Source organism: Tachyglossus aculeatus, chromosome 3, assembly GCF_015852505.1.
Source record: "Tachyglossus aculeatus isolate mTacAcu1 chromosome 3, mTacAcu1.pri, whole genome shotgun sequence".
Lineage (NCBI taxonomy): Eukaryota > Metazoa > Chordata > Mammalia > Monotremata > Tachyglossidae > Tachyglossus > Tachyglossus aculeatus.
Window position 1 is genome coordinate 47634785 of NC_052068.1, and position 17174 is coordinate 47651958.

A 17174-nucleotide genomic window follows, 5' to 3' on the forward strand; every position below is an offset into this window, starting at 1 on the left:
CCAGTCAATCAATCAATGCTATTTTTCGAGTAATCGATTGGTACAGAGTACTGTACTAATTGCTCCAGAGAGTACAACACACATAAACCCTGCATTGAAAGTGTTCTCACAGAAGTGCACCAAAGAGAAGCAGAGCAGGGGGTTCAGGAGGCTAACCCCTCTGTTTAAGGTGCAGTAAGTGTCAACAAGGATTCCTGGATCCAGTTTAAGATGATCTTGGCCATATGTTTATAAGAAGTGATCTAGGTTTGTGAAACCTATCAATTCGCAGAGTCACCCTCATAGAGAGGATTGTGACAGTTGGCATTCTTTCAAACCTCAGCAGGCTACCCTTGGGAGGCAAAATTGGATAGCTGAATGCTAAATGATTATCATGCCTTTGGAGCGTTCCAAATCTAAGAGTTTACCAGACACAGATTTCTGAGAGTAGAAGCTTTTAATAAAATTATCTGGATGAGGAGCACAATTAACTGCCCTCCTCTACTCAGGGCATTCAGATGACATAAGAAAGATGAAGGACATGACCAAGAGTCAGAGAAAGATGCTGCTTCGTCTTATGGAGAGTTGCAAAACTCTGATTCGACATGGCTGAGAGAAAATTCCCAATCCTAAAAGTTGGAAACAAATAATATCTTACTTAAAATTATTTATTCAAAAGAGAATATAAAAAGATTCATATTGAAACTACATATTCCAAAATAAACCAGAATCCAGAAAGCCAGAAGACCAGTCCCCTTATAACTTGATTAGCCTGACAAGGTGGTAAAGTTTGATGCGGAGGTGGATAGACAACCAGTGGAGATTTTTGAGGAGGGGGGTGACATGTCCTGAACTTTTCTGTAGAAAGAAGATCCGGGCAGTGGAGTGAAGTATGGACTGAAGTGGGGAGAGGAAGAAGGTTGGGAGGTCAGTAAACTTGAGTCTCTCCTCTCAACGCTCTCCCACGCCTGTGCTGAGCACAGGTGAGTTTTGACTTGTAGCAGATTGTCTTCCACTTGTTAATCATTGCCCAAGCTAGGAATGGAATGAGTAGGCCTCTGCTTGACTTTCCCTCCCATAGCTGAGACTGGTAGAGTACTGGAAACTCTCCAGATGCTATCCTGAGATGGGGATGTCTCAATTTACTCATCTGTAAAATGGGATTCCATACCTTTCCTTCCTCCCAATTAGACTGTGAGCCCCGTGTGGACAGGAACTACATATGCCCTGATAATCTTTTTTTTTTTTTTGTATCTAATCCAGCATTTAGTAGAGTGCATGGGCACATAGTGTGGAAGAAGGCAATGGTAAATGACTTCTAATCTTTACCAAGAAAACTCTATGGATACACCTACCAGAATGACCTCATGACAGAAGACGGGTTGTTCTGAAGAGTATATGTCCATGGAGTCTCTATGGGACAGAAATGATAGCATTTGAAGAAGAAGAATGGCACACAGTGCTTATACAATATTATTATTATTGTTATTACTATTTCTACTAATGTCACAGAGCAGGGGCAAATTCACCCTAAATCTTTTCCTTGGAAAAGGAAAAGTAAGATTTAAACAAACAAAAAAAACAGTTCTCTTTTCTCCTTTATCTTCTCCACAGTCCCTAATCTCTGTTTAGAAAGATGCTTGAGACACATAGTAAGTACTTAACAAATACCATAAAAAATAAAAAAAAAATCTGCTTGCCAGCTCTCATCATGTCCTTTGATTGGATGCTCTGAAACCAGGTAGCACAGTCTGAGTCATGGGATGGTGGCAAAAGAAAGCACAGGGGCAAACTCGGTGTTTACGAGCATAAAGTCCAAGAGAGTTCACACCTTTTTAAACATAACCATGTGCACTAGGATACTGGGTACTGTTGCTAGCCTCTCTCCCACAGGAAAGACCAGAGCTAGCATGGTTTTGGAGAGGTGTTGATTCCATCCCTCTTTCAGCCAACCACTAGGCCTCCACCATCATGACTTTGACTTCACTTCCAACATGAGTGAGATCGAGATAATAGGCAGGAATGGCAGAACCCACAGAGATCCCTTCTTTGGCCTAGTGGATATTTTGAAGGCAAAAGAAAATTGAATGGAGCAGAAGTGTCCTATGTCCTATGCTCTCTTCATATCACCAAATCCCCATTCTCCTCTTTGTGATTTACCCATTTCTCTTGCAATCCATATCTCCTCCTTTCTTTGGTAACTCTTTTTTCTCCTCCTCTTCTGAGTTTCCTATACCATCTGCTTCCTTTAAGAACTCTTGTGTATCTATGTATGTATAGCAATAATGATAATGGCATTTAAGAACTTACTATGTGTCAAGTGCTGTTCTAAGTCATATAATAATAATATAACAATGGCATTTATTAGGTGCTTACTATGTGCAAAGCACTGTTCTAAGCAGTGATGGGGTAAATGCAAACCAATCAGATTTTGAATAGTCTTTAACCTCCACGAGGCTCATAGTTTTAATCCCCATTAATCCTCATTTTACAGATGAGGGAGCTGAGGCACAGAGTACTGAAAAGACTTGCCTGAGATCACACAGCAGACAACTGGCAGAGGCAGGATTAGAACCCAGGTCCTTTAGACTCCTAGGCTCCTGCTCTATCCATTAGGCCTTGCTGCTTCATACTGCATGCGTATACTGTATGTGTAATCATTCATTCAATCATATTTATTGAGTGATTACTGTGTGCTCTGCACAACACTGTACTAAGCACTTAGGAGAGTACAATATAACAACAGATAATTTCCTGCCCACAGTGGGCTCATGTGTTCTTATTTTTAGGTGTGAGAACTGAGGGTCTGTCCTCTCCAAATGTTGTTAGGAGGCATCAATCTCAAGATAAATGTCTCAGTTGGCAAATTCAAAATGGTAGCTACTTAAAAGTTAGTTATTTCAGGTTCTATATTATTTGTTTCCTGTATATAAATTGAAGAACAAATCTTAAGGGAGGAGGGAAAGAGAGAAGTGGAAAGAGAGACAGAGAGAGACACTCCGAAAAGATGAAGAAACAGACCAGCTTCATTAGTTGATTGTTTCTATGGGAACCGGTGAAAGGATAAAGCCAGTGGGACCTAGCACCCCTTCAGAATACTTTGCCTACACGTGATCAGAATTCCTCATGAATCTAAGTGCCCCTTGGATCTGACAGCTGTTGGGCTGAATGGAGTTTTCAATTTATTTTTCATGTTTTATCTGTATATCTTAATAAAAAAGACTAATGGTGTTAACCAAGAGAGCATTTCATTTTGTTTTTCATTCTACAGTTGCAGTGTCTATTCCCTGCCAATTGTACTGCCTTTGGCGATATATAAGGGTTCAAACAAAACACAAAAGAAAAATCTGGTTTTGAAAACAATTCTGAAACCTACAAATGATAGTCCATCTCAAAGTATATTGCTGAGAAATCCACTGTAATACTTTTTGCTACTGCTTTTCTCCCTCTCCCTACGTCCCCTGCCTACCTTGAGTGGGTGGGAAAGAATCAAGGTTTTACATTAAGGCCAGGAAAGTGCTTCATTAAATGACATTTGAAATTCCTTGGTTAACATGGGTGAGGCAATTTATTTCAGGGCTCATATAAGGATCCATGAGCACTGGGCCTGTGACTTTTTCTTCCTTTATAATGTCTTGTGGACTCCACACTTCCTCTCGACTGGAAGCTCATTGTGGCCAGGGAATATATTTACTGCATGGCCTAGTGGATAGAGAATGGTCCTGGGAGTCAGAAGGGCCTGGGTTCTAATCCTGGTTCCTCCACTTTTCTGCTGTGTGACCTTGGGCAAGTCACTTCACTTCTCTGTGCCTCAGTGTCCTCATTTGTAAAATGGAGATTAAGACTGTGCACCCCTTGTGGGATAGGGATTGTATCCAACTTGATTGGCTTGTAACTACGCCAGTGCTTAGAACAGTGCTTGGCACAGAGTCAGTGCTTAACAAATACCATCATTATTATCATCATCATCATCAATCGTATATATTGAGCGCTTACTATGTGCAGAGCACTGTACTAAGCACTTGGGAAGTACAAATTGGCAACATATAGAGACAGTCCCTACCCAACAGTGGGCTCACAGTCTAAAAGGGGGAGACAGAGAACAAAACCAAACATACTAACAAAATAAAATAAATAGAATAGATATGTACAAGTAAAATAAATAAATAGAGTAATAAATATGTACAAACATATATACATATATACAGGTGCTGTGGGGAAGGGAAGGAGGTAAGAAGGGGGGAATGGAGAAGGGGACGAGGGGGAGAGGAAGGAATACTAATGATGATGATGATAGTATGTGTTAAACACTATGTGCCAAGCTCTGTTCTAAGCGCTGGGATAATAATAATAATAATGGCATTTGTAAAGTGCTTACTATGTGCAAAGCACTGTTCTAAACGCTGGGGAGGTTACAAGGTAATCAGATTGTCCCACGTGGGGCCCACAGTCTTAATCCCCATTTTACAGTTGAGGTAACTGAGGCACAGAGAAGCTGACTTGCCCAAGGTCACACAGCTAAGAACTGGCGGAGCAGGGATTTGAACTCATGACCTCTGAGTTATTACCATTATTATTATTACTCTTTCATCTAGACTGTGAGCCCGCTGTTGTTTAGGGACCATCTCTATATGATGCCAACTTGTACTTCCCAAGCGCTTAGTACAGTGCTTTGCACACAATAAGCGCTCAATAAATACGATTGAATGAATGAAGAGCTTAATACAGTGCTCTGCACACAGTAAGTGCTCAGTAAATACCACTGATGATGATACAAGCACTCAAACTGTCAGTTTTAAACAAGAGCCCTTTGATATGTTGGAACTCTCAAAGTTAAAGGTATTATGTAAAAAATGTATTAAAACTGGCACTCAGCACCCTTCATCCTTCTGGAGCTCACAGTGGACATGAGGAAGACATCATGCATGTTCGTGATTGTCCAGAACCAGCTAACATGGATTCATATCTATTCTATTTATTTTATTTTGTTAGTATGTTTGGTTTTGTTCTCTGTCTCCCCCTTTTAGACTGTGAGCCCACTGTTGGGTAGGGACTGTCTCTATATGTTGCCAACTTGTACTTCCCAAGTGCTTAGTACAGTGCTCTGCACACAGTAAGCGCTCAAGAAATATGATTGATTGATTGATTCAAAGGATTTTTACCATTCACATTTATCTTGATGGTGTAAACAATTTCTGACCAGTTCAGCTGCTAATACTTAATGTAATACTTAAACTTTTGCCATAGTTGAGCATGTTGCGCAAAGAAGCAGTGCGGCTCAGTGGAAAGAGCATGGGCTTGGGAGTCAGAGGTCATGGGTTCTAATCCGGGCTCCGTGACTCGTCAGCTGTGTGACTTTGGGCAAGTCACTTAACTTCCCAGTTACCTCATCTGTAAAATGGGGATTAAGACCGTGATTCCCATGTGGGACAACCTGTTCACCTTGTATCTCCCCCAGTGTTTAGAACAGTGCTTGGCACATAGTAAGCGCTTAACAAATACCATCATTATTATTATGTTAGAGATGAACAGTATTAGGCCTTAGTGCAAACAGGGTAGTTTTGCCATGATCATTTGTTCACAAATGTGCTTTCTGATTGACCCAAGAAAGTACTGGATTAACAGCTGCTGTCTGGGTTCCCTGATGACCTATGCTGATCTGCTAATCTGAATTAGGCTTGTGACCTGAAAGCAAATTTGAAGCATGAGCATAGTCTTTGCTCTTCTCCTTCAGCAAATTCCTTAAGCAATCAAAACACTGTATTATCTATTGTAATACTTTCAAGGACAGAATGACAATTATGATGATATGGATACCTGAACTGCTCTGAGTCCTGCCTAAGGGTGGAAACATTTTGAGGGGACTAGGCCTGGGGGTGGAAAAGCTTAACACCTTAAAAACACCTTAAGCAGTTTAAAAGCTGCTTGAGAAGCAGCTTGGCTAAGTGGAAAGAGCACGGGCTTGGGAGTCAGAGGTCATGAGTTCAAATCCCAGCACTGCTTACTTAACAGCTGTGTGACTTCAGGCAAGTCACTTCTCTTTGCCTCAGTTACCTCATCTGTAAAATGGGGATTAAGACTGTGAGCCCCACGTGGGACAACCTGATCACCTTGTATCCTCCCCAGTGCTTAGAACAGTGCTTTGCACATAGTAAGTGCTTAACAAATGCCATTATTATTATTAACTCTGGGTGACGTGAAGCCTCCAGAAGTAGAACTGCCTACAAGTGTGATCCCAACTAACGTTGACGTGTTTTGTTTTGGGTTTTTTGCTCTATGCAGATCAAGCCCCCAAACAATCAATCAATGGTATGTATTGTGCACTTACTGTGTGCAGAGCACTTTACTAAGTGCTTCAGAAGGTACAATAGAACAGAGTTGGTAGATGTTATCCTTGCTAATAAAGAGCTTATAGTCTAAAGAAGTTTATGGTCTACAGTCTACAGCTAAAGCCACAGCTTAGTCTACAAAAAAATAAGCTTCATAATAAGCACACAACCCACCAAAGGAAGCTGATGTCCCTATGATCCTGCAGGAATTAGTAATCTGGCATTGGACTTGGAAATTTGAAAGAGAGAAGACCGCTCCCTCCCTCCTCCAAAGAACATAGAAGGTATACTAGTGTGGAAAGTCAATTTACCCTTCCAAGGCTGGGAAATGAAGAATTCCCTTGTCAACAGGACTTGTTGGAGGAAAAAATATTGAAACTTTCCTTAAAAACTGAAGTGCTGGTGGAGATACCAAAGCAGTTTTGGGGTTCCCCTTCCCCCCAAGCGTTTTTTTGTTGCTGTTATTTTTCTCCTAAGCTTGGGCTCAGGACGTATTTCTGAAGGATCTGGGGAAGGGGAATTGCTGACGCAATCCAAAAAGTTGCTGGTTATGTGAGACCTGTAGGGCTAAAATCTCACCATTCTGGAATTTGTGGTGGCAAAATCTGTTATATATTATAGCTATGCTTTGAAACATTAACCATGAGGCTGATCAGCACTGTGATGTATTAAGAATACCATAGGTCTCGTTTTAATTATAGAGGTTTCCTGATAAATCCTCTGTTGCTTTTCCTCAGTGGTCATTCACCATATAAAATATTCACTACTCATTCATTAAGTGCTCGAGAAATTTGGAGCGAGAGTATACACCTACATATGAGTCTATATATAAAACCTTTTAAACGTTCATATATGCCTTTGGACCTCGAAAAGTCGGGCAGTGGAAATTGGGGAGCTGTGTTTGAATTCACAGACCAAACATGCTACTGAGAGTACAGCTCCCTTTACAAAGGACTGACCCTTGTCAGCAAATTCAGTAATCGAAACCATTAGCTCCATCAACAGTTTGGGTGCTCCTGGAAGGGTGTTTGAACCATCTTCCTCAATAGGTCAGCACAGCTATCAGGGAGTTTAGGCAATCACAGGATGGGAGGGGGTGGGTTCCCTACACTCCCTCCTTCTCACCTTCTGACCCACCCCTGCTCAGACCAGAGCCTTGGCTCTCTTCTTGCCTAGGGGGAATGGGCAGGAAGAGAGGAGGTGGTCCACAAACCAGGGGGCCTATCGTGCAAATGGTGGTCCCTGTGGAGGCTCCTATTCAGTCAGACAGTCAATCAGTCAATTGTATTTATTGAGCTTGTACTGTGTTCAGAGCATTGTACTAAGTGCTTGGGAGAACCCACCATAACAACAAACAGACACATCCCCTGCCCATAATGAGCTTGTAGATTCACAGACCTTCCCTTCTCCTGGCTGCAAGTTAATTCCTTTGGAAAATTTAAGGTGTGTTGCTCTGAACTTTCAAACATCAATCAATCAATCGTATTTATTGAGCGCTTACTGTGTGCAGAGCACTTTACTAAGTGCTTGGGAAGTACAAGTTGGCAACATATAGAGACAGTCCCTACCAAACAGTGGGCTCACAGTCTAAAAGGCATCTGCCCCGACCTGTTTGCAGAGGGAATCCCACCCTTCCTCCTCCCCCCACCACTCCCTCTCTTCACTAGTAGTGCTAAAACAGAGCCTTAGTACACTTGAGAAAGGAAATAGTTGCTATAATATGCTGCCTCAAAAAAGGTCAATCTCTGGCATCTGTCTATAAATTCAGATTGTCTTCATGGTACTTAAACAGAGTGACTTACCTCTACCTGTAATACCTTGTTTGGGTAAGCTCAGTTTATCATTTTTCAGATCTTCTGGGCTGAAATGCAGTATCAAATTCCCCTCTGGAGTCTGGATTGCCAGTGTATTCATTCATTCAATTGTATTTATTGAGCACTTACTGTGTGCAGAGCAATGTACTAAGCGCTTGGGAGAGTACAATATAACCATAAACAGACACATTTCCCGGCCACAACAAACTTACAGTCTAGAAGGGGGAGGCAGACATCAATTCAAATAAATACCATTACAGATATGTGCATAAGTGCTGTGGGGCTGGGAGGGAGGAAGAGAAAAAAGAGCAAGTCAGGGTGGCATAGAAGGGAGTGGGAGATGAGGAAAGGTGGGGCTTAGTCTGGGAAGGCTTCTTGGAGGAGATGTGCCTTCAATAAGGCTTTGAAGTGGGGGGGAGAGTAATTGTTGACAAATACAAATTACCAGTCAGGTATCATGAGTAATTAAAGGCATGAGAAATCTGTGAAAAAAGAATCTTTTCCTCCTGCCTTTACTGGTTTACTGTTTGCTGATTTTACCATTGCAAGTTTTTGGGAAAGCTCACTCTTCTAAATTTCTTTCAAATTTAAATAGAGTAGGGAAAGTAAAGCTAAGTTTCTTCAGTTCGCCAAAGAAAGGGATTACTGGGAAGGAATAATTAGCAATATGGAGGGTAAAGTACTTGGCAAATATTAAAGTGTTATGGATGCAACAACGATGATTACTGGTTTCCTTGGAAGATCAGTAAAATGTGACTTCGTGGCTCAGTGACAACGTTTTGTCAGGATTAGCGAAAGCAACATTAAAGCTTTTAAGACAGCAAGAAGCTCTTTCAAGCCGTTATGTCTTGAGAGGAATATCAAATCAGGCATATTCCAGATTTCCTTTAAATTCTAAAATATTTAGCCAAATCTAAAATGCTACCATATTGCTCACGTGCAGAGAAAAAGAAACTTTCAAGGTTTAGATGGTTGCCTTTCAGTTTCCATTTACAACAGTATAATTTGATCTAGGCTATGCCCTAATATTTCCAATAAAACAGTGGCTCTGCCTACATGTCATAAAACCAGTGTTTGGAAAATAATTCAGAATTCAAGTCTTTCTTAATGACATAAATGTAAATTGCCTCACGTTCAAATTAATGAAAAAGGAATTTACAATTCATTCTTTTTCTTGAATATATATATAGATGTATCTATATTTATGCAAATCTAGATATATCTATGTATATATATCTCTATATCTCTAAATAGATCTGTACTCATTTGTGTGTGTGTGTGTGTGTGTGTGTGTGTGTGTGCGTCCAACGGCTCATACTCTGTCCTAATCCTCCTCGACCTCTCAGCTGCCTTTGACACTGTGGACCACCCCCTTCTCCTCAACACGTTATCTGACCTTGGCTTCACAGACTCCGTCCTCTCCTGGTTCTCCTCTTACCTCTCTGGTCGTTCTTTCTCAGTCTCTTTTGCAGGCTCCTCCTCCCCCTCCCATCCTCTTACTGTGGGAGTTCCCCAAGGTTCAGTGCTTGGTCCCCTTCTGTTCTCAATCTACACTCACTCCCTTGGTGACCTCATTCGCTCCCACGGCTTCAACTATCACCTCTACGCTGATGACACCCAGATCTACATCTCTGCCCCTGCTCTCTCCCCCTCCCTCCAGGCTCGCATCTCCTCCTGCCTTCAGGACATCTCCATCTGGATGTCCGCCCGCCACCTAAAGCTCAACATGTCGAAGACTGAGCTCCTTGTCTTCCCTCCCAAACCTTGTCCTCTCCCTGACTTTCCCATCTCTGTTGACGGCACTACCATCCTTCCCGTCTCACAAGCCCGCAACCTTGGTGTCATCCTCGACTCCGCTCTCTCATTCACCCCTCACATCCAAGCCGTCACCAAAACCTGCCGGTCTCAGCTCCGCAACATTGCCAAGATCCGCCCTTTCCTCTCCATCCAAACCGCTACCCTGCTAATTCAAGCTCTCATCCTATCCCGTCTGGACTACTGCACTAGCCTTCTCTCTGATCTCCCATCCTCGTGTCTCTCTCCACTTCAATCCATACTTCATGCTGCTGCCCGGATTATCTTTGTCCAGAAACGCTCTGGACATATCACTCCCCTCCTCAAAAACCTCCAATGGCTACCGATCAATCTGCGCATCAGGCAGAAACTCCTCACCCTGGGCTTCAAGGCTCTCCATCACCTCGCCCCCTCCTACCTCACCTCCCTTCTCTCCTTCTACTGCCCAGCCCGCACCCTCCGCTCCTCCACCACTAATCTCCTCACTGTACCTCGCTCTCGCCTGTCCCGCCATCGACCCCCGGCCCACGTCATCCCCCGGGCCTGGAATGCCCTCCCTCTGCCCATCCGCCAAGCTAGCTCTCTTCCTCCCTTCAAGGCCCTGCTGAGAGCTCACCTCCTCCAGGAGGCCTTCCCAGACTGAGCCCCTTCTTTCCTCTCCCCCTCGTCCCCCTCTCCATCCCCGTCTTGCCTCCTTCCCTTCCCCACAGCACCTGTATATATGTATATATGGTTGTACATATTTATTACTCTGTTTATTTATTTATTTATTTTACTTGTACATTTCTATCCTACTTATTTTATTTTGTTGGTATGTTTGGTTCTGTTCTCTGTCTCCCCCTTTTAGACTGTGAGCCCACTAGCGGGTAGGGACTGTCTCTATGTGATGCCAATTTGTACTTCCCAAGCGCTTAGTACAGTGCTCTGCACATAGTAAGCGCTCAATAAATACGATTGATTGATTGATTGATTGATTGATTGATATATAGACTGACTCCTCGCAAGTCACCCTGAGTGTAATAATTAGAGAAGTACAAACAGAGTTGATGGAACAAGGCAGTCTGTTACTATTGAGGTCTCAGAGGTAGTTTGTTCTGTAACTACACATTGCATTTGTTATAGCTAACAGTCATCTCCCAGTGTTTTTCCCTGTTCACAGGGTGATAAGATGAAGCAGAGAAACTATGGCATAGTGGAAATAGCAAAGGTTTAGAAGTTAGGGTAACAGGATTCTAATACTGTCTTTTGCCACTCTCCTGCTGTGTAACCATGAAAAAATCACTCAATTTATCTGTGTCTTAGTTTCCTCATCTGTAAAAATGAGAATTAATACCTCCCCCCACCCCACCTGACCCTCTGCCCTTAGATTAGATGTTCCCATGTGGGAATGGGTCTGTCAACCCTGTTTATTTTACACCTAACCCAGAATATAGTACAGTGCTTGGCACATAGTAAGTATTATCCAGGAAAATAGTTTATGCTTGGGTGACCCTGTGCCCAATATTGAGGGTGGTGAGGGCCACTCACCTGTGCTCTACTGGTTGTGCTGCGGGGGAAAACCCAGGATCCAGGCAGGTAGCATGCCCACATTGGCTAGGAGGAGGAGTGGGATATTTTGGCATACATGGGGTGTGAGCGAATGGTGTCGGTGGACAGAAGCCGGTCTAGATCGTGGGCGGGAATGAGGCCTAATTCACGCACCATGCCAAGATCTCCGGCTGCCCTAGGAGGGTTGGCACAAGGTTTCCCTGGAACTGGGACATGGGCAGAAGTGAGGGTGGGCACATGCACCACTCAGAGAACTCAGACTGGCAAAGGGCTGGTGTTCCCTGCTCCCCTCTCCTTGGGGATTGGAGGGATATAGGTTGGGAAATGAAAGGTTAGTTGGGGAATGCTTCTGGGGGAGAAGATGTAATTTTATTAGGGTTTCGAAGATGGGGAGAGTGGTTATCTGTAGGATATGAAGGGGAAAGGAGTTGCAGGCCAGAGGGTGGATATGAGCAAGGGATCAGTGATGAGTCAAACAAGATGGAGGTCCAATGAGTAGGTTGGCATTAGAGGAGAAAAGTTTGTAGACCAAGGTTTAGTAGATCAACAAGGTAGTAGGGGGAGAGCTGATTGAGGAACTTAAAACTGTAGGTATATTGATTCTATTTAAGGCAGAGATGAATGGATAATCATTGGAGGTTTTTGAGGAGTGGGACCACACTTTTTTTTCATGGTTCTTGCTAAGTGCTTACTATGTGCCAAGCACTAAGCTAAGTGCTGGGGTAGATATAAGATAATCAGGCTAGACACAGTCCCTGTCCCACCTGGGGCGCACAGTACAGGTGGAGGGAAACACCTGTGCAGAACTGTTTGCCACTCACACCATGGATACCATCACCCCGTCAACAGCAACATCTTCAAACTGGAGGACAACTCCATCACATGGAACAGCTGAAAACAACCTAAGATTAAGTTGAGTTGTGAGATTGCAAGCAACTGCATGCCTTCTGAAACTTTATTTCATCCTATTCCTCTCATCAGGTCATCACCCACTCCAGATGGGAAGCTAATAGCCCACTTATAAGATGGAAAATGAAGAAGGCAAATATTCACTGCATTATTCATGTGCCAGGGTTTCAGGGGTAATGCCAGTTTAAATCAGCTGGAGTTAGATCATGCAAAGGCTGACAAAAATCTTATTGCCAAATATTGCAAGTTCTAAACACATTTGTATTTCATTACATTGGGGATGTCAAGTGCTGAATAACTTAACTTTCCTCTATACATTCCTTCTCTATTCACATTTCATTTGATTTTGATTTTCTCTTAGAGCACTTTGAAGTTAAATTTAGAGAATTAAATTGCTCAAATTCTCAGGTTGTCGTACATTTCTATTTATTGTTCCCATCATGCTATTTCTCCCCGTTATGCAAGCATCCTTTCTCACTTGATCTCAAGAAGTCTTAATTTTACCCCATATCTCTCTGGTTATTGCACACAAACCTGATGGACACCAGTTGCAAAATATCACAGGTCAGCTATCCTTTAAAAATCATCAGATTTTCTCTGCACACACTCTTCTTCTTGCACCAGGCAATCTCAGTCAACACTTAAAAAGCCATGATGTTCTTCTTTTTAGAATTCAGTTCATAATGAAATTATTCTTTTCTAATAATAGTTCTCATATATATAACATGGTACAGCAATTTACAAGATTATAGTCCTGAGACAGAATGATTATATACTATATACCCTTCTTTTCACATCAACATTTTTGCAGACAAAATGGTCATGAATTGCAGGAAAAAAATAGTTTGCGAAACAAAAACCCTTAAGTTTAAAGATATATATCAAGTAAACTCTTTTTCAATACAATTAGCTAAGCATATTTTATGGGAGATGTTTATAATAAGTTAGTTATAGCACTTATTAAGCATTTTTATGCACTGAACACTATGCTCCGTACTAGAATATGTACAAATAGAAGAGATCAAAGACAGTCTCTATCCCACATGGGACTTACAATATAATTTACAGTTAATACCTAGTTTTTTTTCCTAAATTGGTTATTGTTAATTCATTTCTTTGTAAACACCATGGATATATTTAGAAAACTAAATAATGACATTCTGCATTGAACTGCAGGATAGACAGATAAAGGTTTGGTTTGTGAAGGGTGAGGTGGAATATGTGTCTGGGGAAGATGACCACCCATTGTCTCGTAGGACAACAAAGACACGGATATTCATTCAATCCTATTTATTGAATGCTTACTGTGTGCAGAGCCCTGTACTAAGCACTTGGAAAGTACAATTTGGCAGCAGAGACCATCCGTACCCAAGAAGGGGCTCACAGTCTAGATCAATAGGTTTCTTCACCTTTTCCAAGACCATGATATTAACCACAATGTAGCCCTGAAAGCTGTTAAAGCTGAAATAAGCCAAGATGGTCAGGCCAGAGTGTTGTGAAGAGTATCTAGAATCTTGAGGGGAAGAAGAAAGGCAGGATCCAGGATGAATTGGGAGGTATTAGAAAGTTGCTGACCATGCCATTTCTTGGACTTGTTGCAAGCAGCTCCCAAACCCAGCAACATTTAAACTCCTAGAGACTCTGTCCAATTTTCATCTATGTATGTTTTCCCAGTGTGAATGTAGTTCAGCAAAGACATGGATAACAATAGTTTTTTTCACCTTTTTCAACTAAGACCATGAAACTCAACACAATGTAGCCTTTATGTCTGCTGTTAAAGCTGAAATAAACCAAGATGGCCGGTCAAGAGTCTTGTGAAGAGTTTCTAGAATCCTGAGGGGAAGAGGAACTAGGAGCCATGTGAAGTAGGATCCGGGAAGAATTGGGATCTAGTAACATTCATTCATTCAATCGTATTTATTGAGTGCTTACTGTGTGCAGAGCATACTAAGCACTTGAACAAGTTCCTGACTATGCCATTCCTCGGACTTATTGCAAGTAGGTCATGATCCCAGAAACATTTAAACTGGGTGCCTCTTGGAGACCAGGGACTCTGTCCAATTTACATCTTTATATTTTTTCCCAGTGTGTAGTGTCATGTTTTTCACACAGTAGGTGCTTGATGAATACTATTAAGAATAATACCACAATATGTCACATAGTAGCACCTTTACCATTCAAGTATAGATTTAGACCCATTCAGAATTTTTGTAAAGATGTAGATTTAACTATACTTTGAGTTATTTATTCTAACACCATTTCTATATATTGGTATGCCTGTCTCACCTGTTAGAATGTAAGCTCTTTACAAATAACCTGCTTCCTGATTCTGTTGTATCTTCTGAAGTACTTAGTAGAGTGTATTGTGCCTAACAGGTGCTCAATAAATTCCACTATTCCTATTACTCCTTTTACTCTCTTAAAGAGAAAAGCCCAGGATGATTTTGCTGGGTAAAGTCAATCAGCACTAAATGTCACGGTGCTTGTATCGTGATTGGAGATTATTCAAAAGTCAGGGAACTTTCCTTTTTCTGATTAATGAGGCTCTACAGAACAGGCCAAAGGGCAAACTGTGAATAAAGTCTTGGTATGACAACCACCTATCATTTGGGGGTCTCATTCTCTATGAAGCATGTAGCAACCTGAAACATGGGCTCCTATTAGATAGCAAATAAACTTCACTAAACCTTAGCTATAACAACAGCTGCTGAACTTGAATATTGGTGAGTTCTTCATGAAGATTCAAACTTCCATGAAGAAAAATAGCAATAAATGCTAAAGTACTGACACGTTTGTTATTTGTGCACCTCGTCCTGTTTTCACTTTTCCCTCCTCATCTCATAGTGCTTATGAAACTTCTGTCTGAAAAGAGTGCCTTCATTATGTGGGAGCTTAACATCTTAGGTGGTTTGAAGGCCAAGTTTTGACATAATGGTTGTATAGTCAGTTTCAACTGAACATATTCAAAACCTCCTAAACTGAAGTAAAGAAAATTATGGAAAGATAATTTCCATGGATAGATGTGGAAAATATTTTCTCATGGCTAATTTCAACACTCAAACAAATTTATTGACATCTATAGTTTGAATCTGTAGCAGATTGTACACATTTCAACGAATAAAGCCTTCAGCTTCCAACACACAGAATGAAATGAATTATTTCTTTTTCCATGGCAGATAAATCTCCACGACTAACTTGAAATTCTGATATTAGGTGAACTGGCATATTTTTGTAAAGCACAAGGTTAATTATATTATTACAGCTTTTGCCTAGGCAATTTTATCAAGCATGAAGTCCCCATCATTCTGTTTCATCACATTTACTTGGAGTTCAATTTGCCCTTTTCCAATTCTCTGGCACACTACTTGGCTTGTTCTCTGTGAATTCTCAAGGTTGATTGTAAATAGTTCTAAAAATTCCTTTGCCAGCCTCTTAAGGAATCTTCAGATGAACGTCATCTGAGCTTACTGATTTATATACATTTAAATTACTAAAAATCAGTGAAGCAAACACAGTCGTAACTGCCAAATGCCAAGTCATTGGAAATTCAGAATCACTCCCACTACCTCTGCTCATTTCAGACCTGAAAAATATGCTGACAGAGTTGAACTCAAGAAAAGTCATTAAGGAGCAATTGGGCGTGGGAGAGCTGGGGGCGAGAGGGCCCATGTGTATTTTTATGTTCCCTCGAAAATTCACAAAATGGGGAGAAAACAATTTAGCACACTCCACCCCCAAATAAATGAATGTGTCAAGCGTACCTAAGGTTTTTTTCAACTTTCAAGGCAGAATGATCAAATCCAGAAAGTAGGATTTCCTATGAGAAGCGTAGGACTCCCAGAGAAGCAGCACAGCCTAGTGGAAAGAGCATGGGGCTGGGTGTCAAAGGATCTGGGTTCCAATTCTGGCTCTGCCACTTGTCTGCTGTGACTTTGGGCAAGTCACTTAACTTCCCTGAGCCTCAGTTCCCTCATCTGCAAAATGGGGATTAAATAAATGTTCTCCAGCCTACTTAGACCATGAGTCCTCTGTGGCACCTGATTATCTTGTACCTACCCCAAAGCTTACTATGGTGCTTGGCACAAAGTAAGCACTTAAAAAATACCACAAACATTATTATTATTATTATCAAGGGGCTCAAGGTAGAAACATATTGATTCCCTCATCATCATCATCATTAATGATATTTACCTTGCACCTATTGAATGTGGAGCATTATGTTAAGCACTGAAGAGAGGACAGAGAAACAAGACATATGGACACTGCCCTACAGAAATTTATAATCTCAAGGGACAAACATACAAAAATGATTCACAAATAGTGGAAGAAGAAAAAAAGAATAATATAGCAGAAAATAATATGAATGTAACAACGATGAAATAGCTGTGTAAACAACTTTACGTATAAATAAATCTACATATGCACAGACGTGCCTGAGGCCAGGGAATAAAATGTATGCGATAAATGTGAGATTTGGTAGAAATTGGGTTGACATGTGTGAATTAATGTGAATTAGGGAAGACTTTCCAGAGGTGGTGGGATTTAGAGAGGGCTTTGAACAATGGAAGTGCTGGGGGAACTATGTAGCAGATATATCTACTCAAACCAATAGATCCGAGAGCTTTATCATGTTTTTAACGCAAGGACTGGATCCACTAAATTTTGGAGTGAAGGCCACATCTTTCACATTGGGAAGTTAAGCATTTTTTGAGAGAGAGAATCATGCTTCATGTTGGAGAGTCCACTAAGGAGATATTTATTTTTCTTCAGCCATCAGCGCTTAGAACAGTGCCAGTGGTTA

General features: G+C 41.5%; 1 non-coding gene across 1 annotated transcript; it reads right to left on the reverse strand.

The window, feature by feature from the left end:
- Positions 1–972: 972 nt before the first annotated feature.
- LOC119926327 lies at positions 973–1110 on the reverse strand. Its single transcript, XR_005450213.1, has one exon. It is a non-coding gene; the product is annotated as a small nucleolar RNA SNORA7 (small nucleolar RNA).
- Positions 1111–17174: the final 16064 nt, after the last annotated feature.